Consider the following 13,973-nt stretch of genomic DNA (forward strand, 5'->3'; position numbering starts at 1 on the left):
TGGCTTGGTATTTCATTTACCTCTAGCATTCACTATTACTTTGCATATTCCAAAAAGGGCTTGGCTTTGCACTAGATGAAAATCAAACAATGTGTGGTGGGATTTTTTTTTGTCCAGAAGCACGTACACGTATGAGTAAGCTAATATTTTGAGGTTACTTATTCTGTTACTAGTGACCAACTGTAGTTTGTTACTCTTTTGAATTTAGAATGGAGGGCAGGGCCAGGCTTGCATTGCCAAGACCGGTATTATATTAGAAAGTACAACAGGTTCTTCACGGATCACATGTAATGGCTTTAAAAATGAGCCAACTTCTCACCATAGTATTCAACTCCTGCTGTAATACCATGCAACATGGTTAATTTCAATGAAGTGTCCCACTAGTTAAGATCTGTTTTCAACAAAGGCAAGGAAAATGTTTTTAAAGTCTCTGCGTTGAAGTGGCTCCTGACTCTGGAGTCAAATCCAGAAGTCCAAAATTTTTGGTAAATTCTCAGTGAAGAGGTAGTGAGTTGTATCATAAAAATCACAGAATAGTACAGGTTGCAAGGGGCCTTTTAAGATCTTCTGATTTACCTCTCCTGAACAGCAGGGCTAACTTGGATGTTGTTACACTTAAGACCTTAGTACAGTATGGTAGACAGAGCACTAAACTCATGGCAAATACCTGAGTTATCTTCCTACTTGATGACTGGGGCCAAATCATGTTATATGACAGTTCTTGTCTGTAAAGTGTCTGTTGATTCAAACGCTTGCAGGCCCACGGAGGAAGAAGTGTTGTAAGAGCTACGCAATTTGATAATGGTCCAAACATTCTTCTCAGATAAGCAAAAAAAACAGTATAAGGACAGTTGTGAGTCACTTGCCTCATCCCCCTAAAACTAAAAGGAAAGCCTCAGTCCTATGCTAGGTCCTACATTAATAACAGGCCTTTTTTTGGTCCCTTTATTAAGACGAGGGGATTCTTTGAATTTAAAATTAACCTTTGCACTAGAAGCATTAGTTCTTGTTTTCAGAAAAAACACGTACTCTCCAACAAGAATCCTTTTCAGGCAAACAAGTTCAATCTGGAATTTCCTGGTGGTGAAAGCGTGTTAGCTTACAAAAATGTCCATCCTTCCTGAGCACCTTCCAATCCCATTGATTTCAGATAGCATTTAGCAGCAAATCAGTGTAACACCAGCTTTGACTAATGGTGGACAGCAGAGACCTAAACTAATGGGAAGTCAATAGGAGTTTTGCCAGTGGCCTCACTAGGATTTGCACAAGGTCATAGAAGTATTTCCCCTTCCTCTAAAAAATATGAGGAATTCTCCTGGCACGAGGAAGTGGCTTTCTGTGTCCCATATGAAATAGTTTTGGGTAGCCTCTGGCTCTTACACTCCCTGAGACTCTCCAGCATTTTTTCTCTATTTTTTTTCAGGTTATGAACATGATGCAGCCTTTCAGTTCAGCCGGGAAACACTTCAAACGCTCATACAACCACAAGGACCGGTTGTCAGACCGCTACTGTGACTCCACCCCCAAAATAACAAGAAAACCGTCATTTCTAGTTCCAGCAGGGACAGGACGTACGGGGAATTCATTCACAGCCATCCCTGTAGAAGCTCTCAGAAGAACAGAAAGAAGCACAATACACCTGTCAGGTTGGGATTAGTGCCCTTAAGAGATGGGGTGCTCACGATGCTGCTCGAGCCCGTTCATTAGCAGCTCTGCCCTGCGTTCTTTTGCAAACTGATATCAGACGTTGCAGTGAGTGGCCGTTCCTTGTAACGTCGACCCCCCTGAGCCCCAGGAGCAGCTCGGGAGGCCCCCTGGAGCCTTGCTCCCAGCCCTCAGTGGTGCGGGCCGTACCTCAGAGAGCGCAGCGGCCTGCCCCGGCCCGGCCCGCCGGCTGCGCCCGCCCGCCGGGCCTGCAGGGCCGCTCGGGTCTAGGAAGGGCCATCTGGAAGTAGGCCCCCGTGGAGGGGGTCCCCGAAAATATCTCAGGACCACGGCCTTCGCTCAGTAATGCGATGATGCGGCTGCCTTGCCTGCCATCTGAGAAATTATCACCCTGCTTCACAGGCCAGCGGCGGAGGACGGGAGAGGCCTCCTGTCAGAATATTTTAATGGTGGTTTACTGTTGCCACTGTGAATTAAATTAAGGAAGGATGCCACGCATACAAATATGTTTGGCAAATTGTTGCTCTCCCCTGAGTATTATCAAGGACCGTAAATCTCAGCTATCACTGCATTATAATGATTTGCACTCCCGTTTTTTTCCAGGAACACATTTAGTCTTCTGACAGAAGCCTGCATTTTACACCATTTCACAAGTGTTAGACCTCTGAAGGTAAAGAAATGTAAATAATTTGTTGTGAGGTCTCCTAGAGGTATAGGTAGGCATCATACTTTTTGTAAGACTTCCTTTCAAAGATATCCTGAGAAAAAGGAGCCCATGTGTGGAATTTATGGCATCTTAAATGATGGTTAAAATGTGGGCCTTTCAACCATAAAGATATTTCCTGATTTCATTCTTTCTGCCTCATGCATAGATGCAAGAATAAAAACTTGAGTTCAGAAGTCCAAAGTCACTTATATTGGAGAGAACATTGATTCGCATTCCTTCCAAAAATTGATTTGGAAGTTTGCTTTTGGATGTTTGCATCCTCAGAAAATCCTATTGTGCAGGTTTGCTACTGTACTTTTAAAATATTTTGTTCATATATGAATGTATATTAGTTCAAATGACTAGGTCCTTAAAATGGATCTCTAGCAACATTAATAATACAGTTGGTAAAGGACCACTGTAAAGTCAATACTCATTTAATAAATGAAACTCAATTAATCATTAAACAAGAAATCAAGGTGGCTGGAGACCAGAGTATCAAATAATTTGTGAAATAACTCTAAACCATTGTATTTCAGATTTTTGTACCATAACACTTTTGCATGTATTTGCAGCTTAGCTTTCTAACACAATACAGATGTGAACAACAGACACGGATTATAGCCGTTTCATATGAAACAGTCTCTAGTCTCCAGATGGAAATTTGTCAGATTCCTCAGAGCGAAGAAACATCCAAAAGACACTAGTTAAGAAACTCTTCAAGAATGAGCCACTTTTAATGATCCGTAACCACACAGGAACAAATAAGTCTTTGAACAGTATCCAGTTGTTTGTCTCACAAAGGCGGGGGGGACTCAGCTGAGAAAACTGACTTTTGGACACCACTAGAAATAGCATACTCTTAACTAGATCATTTGTATTTTTTTTGTGTAGCATAGATTTTTCAGACATCGCTCTTGAAGAAAGCCCTCGTACCATTACACTGAAAAGGACATTAAATGTAAGAACGAACAGTAATATTCTTACCTAAACATATAATAATTCAACCATTCTGACTTTGCATGCTACCATCAAAAACCTAAGTTCTTTAAAAACAGTGCTTAAATGTGGCTTTAACTGATGTTATACTATGCCTACATATGGAAGTAGTTAGCAAGGAGAAGTTGGGATGAAATACCAGTGTAAGGCTTTGCCCAAAACCCAAGAAGAATTCGAGAGGGGAAGTAGCTCAGTTAACTTATTTTTCCTCTCATTTTCCACTTTTTTCCTCCCTGCAGTTCCTTTGATTCATGCCCATAAATGGACATACCAAAAGCCACCACATTCTCACAGTGTTTTTCAGCCTGCCTGGAACCAGGAAATACCAGGAATTTCTTCAAGGAACCTGTTCCCAAACTGTACTAAAGCATTCAACGCATTTAGTGTTTGAACAGAGTTTAGAAGCATGACTAAGGTCCCATCTCCACTGCACGATCCATCGCTGCTGCTGCATGGGAGGACAACTGCTCACAGTCATGACCGCTAGCCCTGGCCATTTCAGCTCTGCTCTGTGCTGGGCTGAGCCCACACCCCCAGAGCAGGGAAGTTGGGACAATTTTGAAAAGTCCCCCCGGAAACCTCTGGCTGCATATTGTGGCAGCATTCCTCAGCTCCTGCCTGTGACTGGGGCAGTGCCAAATGCAGGAGTATTTATGTTTGCTTAATGGTAAGTAAATCCAACCCTAGTAGTAGTATAATAGCATTTATGCTGTGAGGAACAAAGCATTTTACAGCCTCAGGAGCAGGACGAAAAGGTTGCTAACTCTGTACTGCAGTGTAAACACAATCCAGCGGTGCCTCCATTCATTACTCAGCCCCATTAATTGGGCCACTGAAAGAAATGCTCAATCCAAATAAATGTTTGTTGTTTTAAATGAGTCTTATTAAAAGCAGGTATTTAACAGCTTTCAGCAGCTACGAAGTATGTTTTCCTGCTCCTGAGATAAATGCTAAGAACCAGTTTTTCAGCCAGTTTTCAGGACTTAGGTCAGCCTAGCTAATTGATATAACACTGGTTTAGACCATCTGTGGCCCAAAGTCCTGAGGCTGTATGGTGTTGGGGCAACTGCACCAGGCTGCTGTGTGCCTGGGAGGGCTCCTGAGAGGACACAGGCTGGCTTCTGTGGCATTTGCTGGGCAATAAGCGCTTGCAGGAGCACAAATTGCACAAGAATATATTCTGTAAACAGCTAAAAGTACAACCTACTAGGGAAGTGATAAGCCAGTGTACCTGGTAAATGAATGTGATGGACAAAGATTCAAAACAGAGCTGAATTACTGTTCAAGCTTTAGACAATGTAACATCTGGGAAGGTATTAGATATAATCTTAATACACTGTGATATGGTATGGTGTTATGCTTTCTTAATTACATATTTCATGCAGTTAAAAAAAAAAGAAGTCTCTATTCTTAACCAAAGAAGACATTTGATGTCTTCTGATGAGAGATCATCTCATCATGGACTTTGTGATTTAGCACAACACCATGCTCTGAAGGAATTTGCTTTGTCCTAACCCTCAGGCTTTGGCTGCATCACATGCACCGAGCCATTCGCTGATCCTAGAACGGGTATGGCCCAGCTGATATCTGTAATGGTGCTCTGATGTCACACAGATCCAGGCCCAGGTGGAGAGGATTAGTAAAACAACATAAAACAGATCAGCTAAACAAATAACCATCCCTCTGGGGTTCAGCTTCACAGCCATCAAGAGCAAGACAGAAAGATAATGCTGTGCAAAATTTGTGTCTTCTTATCTGTGAAACAAGAACAAGAGAGAAATGCATATTTGATGAAAAGCATGAGAATAGTTGAGGACCACTACATGCTGTAAATCCAGGGAGTAAAAGTATGAGAAAATCCTTATTTTCACAAATTTCCAATTTATGCCAGCTCAAGGAAGGTCAACACTAGAGTTCATTGATCTCAGTGGAAAAGAGTATTTGTTTTGATTTAATTCTCAAGAATACCATGTATGCAAGAGAGCAAACATGCTGAGCAATGAAAATATGTAAAAAGTCACATTTGGCTGTTTCCATTTATACATACTGTTCTAATTCTAGGCTTGTTCTGAACAAAAACTCAAAAAGTCCAAGGTCAGTAAGCTGATCAAGCTTCCAAAATCTAATGTGGTAGAAGTTAATGAAGAAGGCCAGCTCATCTTGGGAACTGACCCGAGTGTCTCTCAATGGGTTTTCCCATCAGCATCATAGCTGTAGTTGCCCATCTGTGGGAATCTGATCAACTGAGGTTTTTATTCTGAGTGTGACTCCAGAGATTTTTATAAGATGGCATAGAAATTAAATGTTTCTTTCCTTCCATTGATACTTCCAGCCACAGCTCCATAACCAAAAAATAGCCACTTTGGAAAGCGCTACATAGATCAGAAAATGCCTTCGAGAAGCCACCTGGAATCAGCATCGCAAGGGAAGGCAACATTTGACTTTGCTTGCTGTGTTATAGGCTCAGCATTGCAGCTCATCCTTACGTTCCACAGCAGTAGTAAACAGCACTGTAGAAGTACCATCTTATTTTACAGTTACTTGATTAGATACCCAATGAAATGGCATTAGAGAAGAATTGGCAGTGTTACCCACCTTCATTCACCAGCTGGAGTACCTGATTCTTAGAGCTAGTAAATATGGGGTACATCTAGTGTAAGGATATCCTGTGAGGTCTAACCACACACACACATGCAGACATGCATGCACACATCTCCATTGGAGCTTCCTGTATTACGTAGTTATGTTCATGAGGATGCAGTTATAATATACATGTGTCATCTTATACCATATTCCACTCTACAAATGTGAGCATGCTCATCTTGCCCTTTGGAAAACTCCATACAGCTGGGATTTTTCATTCTGGCTTTTCTGACTTCTGCAAGTATATAATGAGCATGGCAAAGCTTGGAAGTGCAGCCACCCTTTAGAGTGTAAGGACTCTGTGGGTGAAAACTTATTTTCTGTATGAAGAATTAATAGACTTTCTACATGCAGAAGTCAAGCAAAACTTTTATCCTTGAGTGCTTTAATTGCATGCATTTGAAAAGCAAATTAGAGACAATGTAATGTTTTCTTTGGCTCCTGCATGGCATTCTCCACAGACCTTATCACAAAACAATTTAGAAGCAATATGTGTATTTGCTAGCAACCACACACAGATGTATATGATGGCCCTTTCAACAAAAATCAGAGCCAAACAGGCAACTGTAATGTTGGCTGATAAAAATCTCCTTGTGCTGTATGGTGCCTGCTGGTTGTGAGAGGCAACGGGTTCCTCTTCCAAATATTTAACAGTTTTGTGTCTGATCTCTCTAAGATTATTTATTAGACTTTGTTAAACCAATCTTTGAGTTTGTTTGTGCTCTATATAACCGTACCAGGACAACTCGTGGGCTAGCAGGATTGCACAGGAACAGCCTGTCCTTCAGTCAGAAAATAGAGTTGTGCACTGGCACCTGTATTTTGTCTGCCTGCTTCTCCAAGACAAGGAGGAGGGAAAAGACGGTCCGTCATTTTATTTCATGAGCGCATTTAGGTAAAATTGGCTTTCCCAATGAGGCAATTTTGGAGCGCATCATTTCTGTTGCGTGATGCTGTTAACAGATGGCCTAGGAAGTACGGCAGTGTCGGCTGACATCTAACCTGGCCAGCACTCCACACACTACCCGGGCCAGCATCAGACTGGCCACTGCTGAAGCGGCACAAACCTCCCTGCGGCGGCGGGGGCCGGGCGGGCGGCGGGCGGGGTCTGGCACCGGCACCGGCACCGGCACCGGCACCGGCACCCAGCTCCTCCGGTTCTCTGCAGCACGCTGACACCCTGTGGCTGCTCGGCGGTGGCAGCGCCAGCCCTGGGCTCCAGGCACAAACCTTGCCGTTGTATAAATGAAGTTAAGCAAGTTCAGGCTGCTCTTTTCGGTGCTAGGAGAGTTAATTTCTCACTTGAAACGGCTCGTGCTATTTTGAAAAGAAGGATGGTGTGAGATAAGCATAGTCTTGTTAGGAATATATGAAATATTTCCTATTTGCTCATGAAATATTAAAGTAATAGCTACACAGGTCTGGCTGAGCACCGTGCATTATTTAGACATATGATTCTACGCTCTCCATATCATTGTTACCTATATTAAAGATGCAGAAAATAAAACACCCAAGTGTTTTATTTTCCCTGGAACGAGCTGCAAGCTGGAGGAGGAGGTCTCACTAACTCCCTTTCTCGCCTGCTTTGGGCCGCTGCTGTGCTTCGAGCTGGCAGCAGGCAGCAGAACAGGAGCCCCTTGCAGACCCTCCCTGGGCAGCCACCCTGGAGGAATGGATCACAACAATATGTCACAGTAATTGACACTAGCCGGTACCTGGGGAAATCATCCAAAAGAGAAGAGAGGTTTATTTATTAAAAGTAATAATAAAAAAAAGAATCTCTTACATGGCTTGCTTTTTATCTTGTATGCCTCTTAAAAATTAATCAACCTTCTGAGGCCTAAGTTTTAGGATGAGCAAGGCTTGCTTCTCCTCCTTAGGCAGGTACAGATTCACATGTAGGCATTGGGGATCTGTCAGAAATCCATGAAATTACCTTATGTAATTGCACTTCTTCTTCCAGTTGACTAATTATGTTACAATAAGCCTTTGAGTTAAATTGTTGAAAGGGAAACTCATTTCCCTCCTGACTTCTTCAACATGCATAGACAATGAGTCGTGTCCATTTTGTGCAGGTTTGGTCTGACGAATAGGACTCTGGGTCTCATGCTGTGGGTCTAACCCAAACCCACTGGTTAAAAATCTCTGATCCAGCTCCTTACTTACGACCCAATTCTAGGAAATGAGTTTGAACATACAAATGGGAAAGAGGGCTGCTGTGCCTTGTCCTCTGCATCCTCTCTACTGCAGCTGGCCCCCCAGCCAAAGCGTGGTTGTACACATGGTTGTGTACATGTCTGGTACGTGAGCACCTACATTACTTTAGACTCAAAAAAGTGGTAAGAAATGCCAAGTGTTTGTTAGGCACATATACTTCCTTCGTAAACAAACACTTCTGAAGATTTTTACAACAACTTGTTTGAATGACACCTTTATTCAAAAGCAGTAGCGATGGGCTGGCTGTTCTTAGTCACTCAGAACCAGAGATTCACCCGAGATTTGCTTTCATTACTCTGCTTCTTAAAATCACAGTGCACCTCATCTTCTGCATGAGCAAAGAAAAGAGGCTTTTTAAAGATATGTTTCCCCACAACACCTTTCCCAGGTGAACAGCTTTTAACAAGATGCCTTCACAGAACTTCAGACCTTTGCCACTGACTTCTTAACTGACCTGTCTGGAAATGCTTGATAAGCCTCGGACCTTGCGTGGGACACAGAGGCCTTGGGACATCAGTACCACTGGGTCAGGTAGGGGTCAGAAAACCCCCTTCAATCTCCTAGAGCCAGCCTCCTTCTTGGAAAGGCTTGTGGACAGCCCAGTTTTGTGCTCACCATCAGCCCAGTCTTAACTGACCAAATTCTTCAGGTTCTAAATCTCTCCAAAGAGTTATATCCCATCACTACCTGTGCACAAGTAGGGCTCTCAAGTTGCTGGTGTGAGAATCCGGATTAGGCAAACATTTCCTTACATATCTTGCTTTACACAGAAATCCCTTGACCTCCTTGTTTTCATGTTAGAGATGGTGGCTCAGCCAATCAGGTCAAAGAACATATTCAGGTCAATTTATCTCCTGAGCACTATATTCCCTTAGTAAGCAATTTGCATTGTGATTCAGTCCTAGCACAGCTGTTCTAGCTGTTTTCGGGATGGCTTTGTGATTCTTATCATCCACACACCCTAACAAACCCATCACCTACATCAAGTGCCATCTCTTATACCATCGAAATCTGTCATATGTTTTGTGTGTCTGAGAAAACTATCTTCCAAAGAGAGGGCTAAAATCAATGTATGTTCTGTTTTCAAAGATGAGCTTTAGGAAGGTGTTTGCCATCTTCCAAATTTATCTTCTTATTAATAGTGGAAAATATTTCCTTTTTATATATTTATCTAATTCTTTTGGGCCAGACCAGTCTTCTGATTAATTGTTTTTTCTTTTTTAAAAATTCATGTGATTGTTCTCAACTAGTAGATCCATCCCCCTCCAATTCCTAAAGGACTGCCCCTCTTTTGATACCATTTTGGTAATGAACAGTTTCAGTCTTGCTGGAATATTGACAACTCATAAGTTTCACATGCCATTTTCTTGTAGGTAGGCCTTTTTTTTTCCTAATACTTTGGATTGACCATCATGTCTTCTATGCCAAAAACGTCCATCTTTCATAAGCTTTATTTTGGCACATATGATGCTTTGATAAATTGTCATTGCTTTGCAAAAGATTAATTCTGGATGTTGCAGGAATCTCCACACTTTCTGTCTTCAAGGAGCTACATGTCAAGAGGATATGTATGTTGAACACAATTTTAATCAGATGCTTAATCTGAATGGCTGTCACCAACATTTTTCCCAGAGCTACAGCCATCTATGCCCTCAGATGACATAGCTATGGAGCCTGCAAGTCGTTCTAACAGACACTCCTGATAAGGACTTAGCCCCAGCTGGTGGGTATATCTAACAATCGGTACCTTCTTTTTCAAGGTGTTTTCTGATCTTCCCAAGATTGTTTGCTTTGCTCTTTATACATACTGAGAAGTTCCCAGTCAAACTAAACCTCTTTTCTCCATGTGAACTTGAGATCTGCAGCCAAATTTGTTGACTTAGTCAAAACACAGTCTTTACTACCCAATCTATTAGCTGACTTTCCTCTGAAGTCATATGAGTGTTGGTTGTCATAACACCACCCCAGCTCTCCAGTTTGAACCAGAATATTTTGGCTGCAATGTGTTCTGATCTTGCAGTATATGGGGCAAGAGGTCTGGGCTCATGTTTTTGCTGGTTTCATTTTTCCTTTTTTCACATAAAGTTATGGACAGCCTGGTTTATATTACGGAAGCTCCAAAATGACATCCAATTCTGCAAGATATCCCCAGAACAACTACTCCCCCCAGTGCTGAAGTTGATAGAGAGTCACACAGCATTTCTGTTCTGTTGAAGCCAGCAGTGTGAGTTAGTGGTGTGCATTTTATGTGATTTGAACTCATTTGTACAAGGAAAGAAAAGTGTTAACATGTGTAGTGTAATTAGTTCCACTGTCATGTCTGATACACAGGATATACAGAAATTTATATGAAAAAAATCCTTCCTCAGTCATGGGAAGTCATAGCATAACCTTCTGCAGATATTTTTTGGATTCATTGCACCCCAGTAATTCAGTCTTCCCAGTGCTCTCATCTCTAAAAATTGTAGTAGGATGTGCTGGTTTTGGCTGGCATAGAGTTAATTTTATTCATAGTATCCGGTATGGGGTTATGTTTTGGATTTGTGCTGAAAACAGTGTTGATAACACAGGGATGTTTTCATTACTGCTGAGCAGCGCTTACCCAGAGCCAAGGCCTCTTCTGCTCCTCACCCCACCCCACCCGCCAGTGGGCTGGGGGTGCACAAGGAGTTGGGAGGGGGGAACACAGCCGGGACAGCTGACCCCAACTGACCCAAGGGATATTCCATACCGTATGACGTCATGCTGAGCAGATAAAACTGGGGGAAGAAGAAGGAAGGGGGGAATGTTCACAGTGATGGCATTTGTCTTCCCAAGTCACTGTTACGAGTGATGGAGCCCGCCTGTCCTGGGGATGGCTGAGCACCCACCTGCCCGTGGGGAGTGGGGAATTAATTCCTTGCTTTGCTTTGCTTGTGTGAGTGGCTTTTGCTTTCCTTATTAAAGTGTCTTTATCTCAACCCATGAGTTGTTTTCTCACTTTTACTCTTCTGATTCTTTCCCCCATCCCACTGAGAAGGAGTGAGTGAGTGGCTGTGTGGGGCTTAGTTGCCAGCTGGGGTTAAATCACACCATCAGTGTTAGATAATTGCAAGAATGTGAAGTATTTAATTAAAATCCTAGGAAAGCCCATTCTTTCAAGTGGTTTGCCTGGATTTCCACTGTCCTGGAGCCATATTTCCTTAGACAATGTACACTGAGCAAAACAGATTGTTTCCCAGTTACTTCAGATCAGACCAGAAGAGGGCCAGATATCACCAGCAAATGCAGCTGAATTCACTACTTGTTCAAAGTAAAATGCATCTGTACATGATTATCAAACTTTGCATCTCCCTAAACAATTTATTTTGAACAGCAGAACCAAATGTGCATCATTCCTTTCTCCAGTGCAAAGAGTGTAGGTACAGTTTTAGATCTAGTTACAGCATGATAACATATATATATATATAAAATTAATATTTTGTAGTGGACTGTGGTATCTTATGGGACCAGCAGATACAAGATTTAAAAGCAAATTCATTGTGCTCAAGCAGCACACTTTCTGTCACCTAGAAATTCAAAGTGCCAGTACAGATGCAGGATGGCAAAAGTAAGGCCTCCAGCAAAGAGGGATACAGAGACAAACAAATTCTCTTTCAAGCGCCAGATAGAAGCTGGTGCATAATTGCAGTTTTGCCAGAGTGCTTATACCACCTAGGCTGACTTTCAGCTGTGCATATGTGCCTTATGGACATGACCAAAGGGTGCTTCCACTGTCTTCTGATCAAGGGGATATCGGTCAGGAGCTTTGGGGTGACTCGAGATTTTTCCATCCCACTGTATTTGGTTTATTTCAGCAGAGAAATTAAAAATAGAAAAGACTAAACCTGCAATAAAGGGCAACACAAATTTAACACACATTGTGGCTGAGGAGCAATATGATAATTTGCAAAGGCATCCTCTAAAATCTGTTGCCAGGCTTCCATAATTATTGCAAGTTTGTCCATGGTCTCCATAGCAGCCTTTCCTGAGGCTCAAGGCCGGTGTGGTGACTCACAGCGGTTCAGTGAGGGACTCAGCTGCTTTCCAAGGGAGTCTGAATCACAGGATACCAAACCTGGACTGGTTTCCTGTAATATAGATGTTCCCAAGCTATGGTAGACGTACCACTCATGGCACACAAGGCACCTCAGTGTGGATGCTCCAACACCTCCCAGACATCGATGCAGGGTGTATGAGGGTAAGCAAAAGATGTTGTTGCTGCTGCTACCGGCAATGGGGGTACCCTCAAAAAAATAGTTGGAACCTTCTGCTTTAGTAAGTTGCTGGGCTCACACTGACTCCGTCCCTGAACTCCTCAGAAGGGTAAAACCAGTTTACCACAGCACAGCAGTAGAAGAGCTGAGTGTAGCCCTCGCCGTGAGCCCTGGAATGGTTTCCTGACCTCATTAGTGGTGCCGCTGTGGGCACAGGGTGTTACAGCAGCTGTCCCGTGGCCCTGCCGTAGGAAAGGTCCCTCACGGTGCTGTCACCCCTGAGCATCCGCTCCCGAGTGGCATGATGGGCACCTCATCCTGGCTCAGGTGCCTCCTCAGCAACAGGCCCGAGCTTAGCAGCAGATCTTGGAAGAAGGGAGGTCAGAAATGAGATCTTGCCTCCCAGCTGAGTGCCCTAACCACAGAGCCACAGACGTAGGTTTTCTTTTATGTTCCTTTTTGTCTTCTGGTCCCCATGAATCTCATTTTCCTGGAAAAGTGGGTGCCCTCCCATGCAGCAAAGGGGTAGCTCCTCCCAGCTTGCCAAGCCTGGTTTATAACCTTGTATTTAAAGGGATATTTTTGTACTTTGAATCTCCTCAGACTAAGGAAAGGCAGAAGCCCAGGCCACCCACTCGCCGGATGAGACAGGGCAGCCTTTGGCAGGTGCTGTTAGCAGATGGCTGTTGTGCACTGGGCTGGACCCAGTGGTTTAGTGGATGCTGGATGTCTTAAGAACAGATTTGCCAGAACAGGCCCTTCTCAAATACAGGCAGTTAGGTATTGCTTCATTTTCTTAAAACACAGTGGATCCTGAGATAAATAAGAGCAAGAAACCTGTAACCCATTAGTCAAACAAATTACCTTGCAGTTACTGATGGGAGCAGACAGCAATATAAATCTGTACCACCTGAATGCCTCTGCACATGTTTCACATGCATTTTTTCAGCAGCAAACCCATCCTGAGATGTCCTCTGCCCTACTGCTCATTCCTACCTCACCATCCCAGAGCTACCAGCTTCTCAGGTATGTTAAGGTTTGCCTGCTCAGAATAATTTCACAACCCATTTCATCCCTTGAGTAACTAGCCCCCCCCCCCGCTTAACTCATCCCACAGTTAGACAGCCCATGCCCAAACCAGATGTCCCTCTGTTGCAACTTCAGGCCCTTATTCCCCTTCTTCCTGAATGTAACAGTCACAATGACTAAATTAGCTGTCCACCCTGGAAACATTTAACATCTGTGGAGGCTCCTACCACACCCTTCCCTCAGCTGTCCTTTCCCTACCCTAAGCAAACCTCATTGCTTAGGAGATGGAGACTGGTCAGCACCTTCCTGTATCGGTGGGCACCAACTTCAGCCTACAGCACCTCCTGGCGCCTCCCCTCAGAAGGCCTGGAGACACAACACTGCTAGGCACATCCACGCTACTGATAACCTTTAGTCTGCCTCTCCATCACCTTTTATCACCTACAAGAAGGCCAGACTACACAGCAGCTGACACTGAG

Source organism: Tyto alba, unplaced genomic scaffold (assembly GCF_018691265.1).
Source record: "Tyto alba isolate M040663 unplaced genomic scaffold, T.alba_DEE_v4.0 Super-Scaffold_22, whole genome shotgun sequence".
Classification (NCBI taxonomy): Eukaryota; Metazoa; Chordata; class Aves; order Strigiformes; family Tytonidae; genus Tyto; species Tyto alba.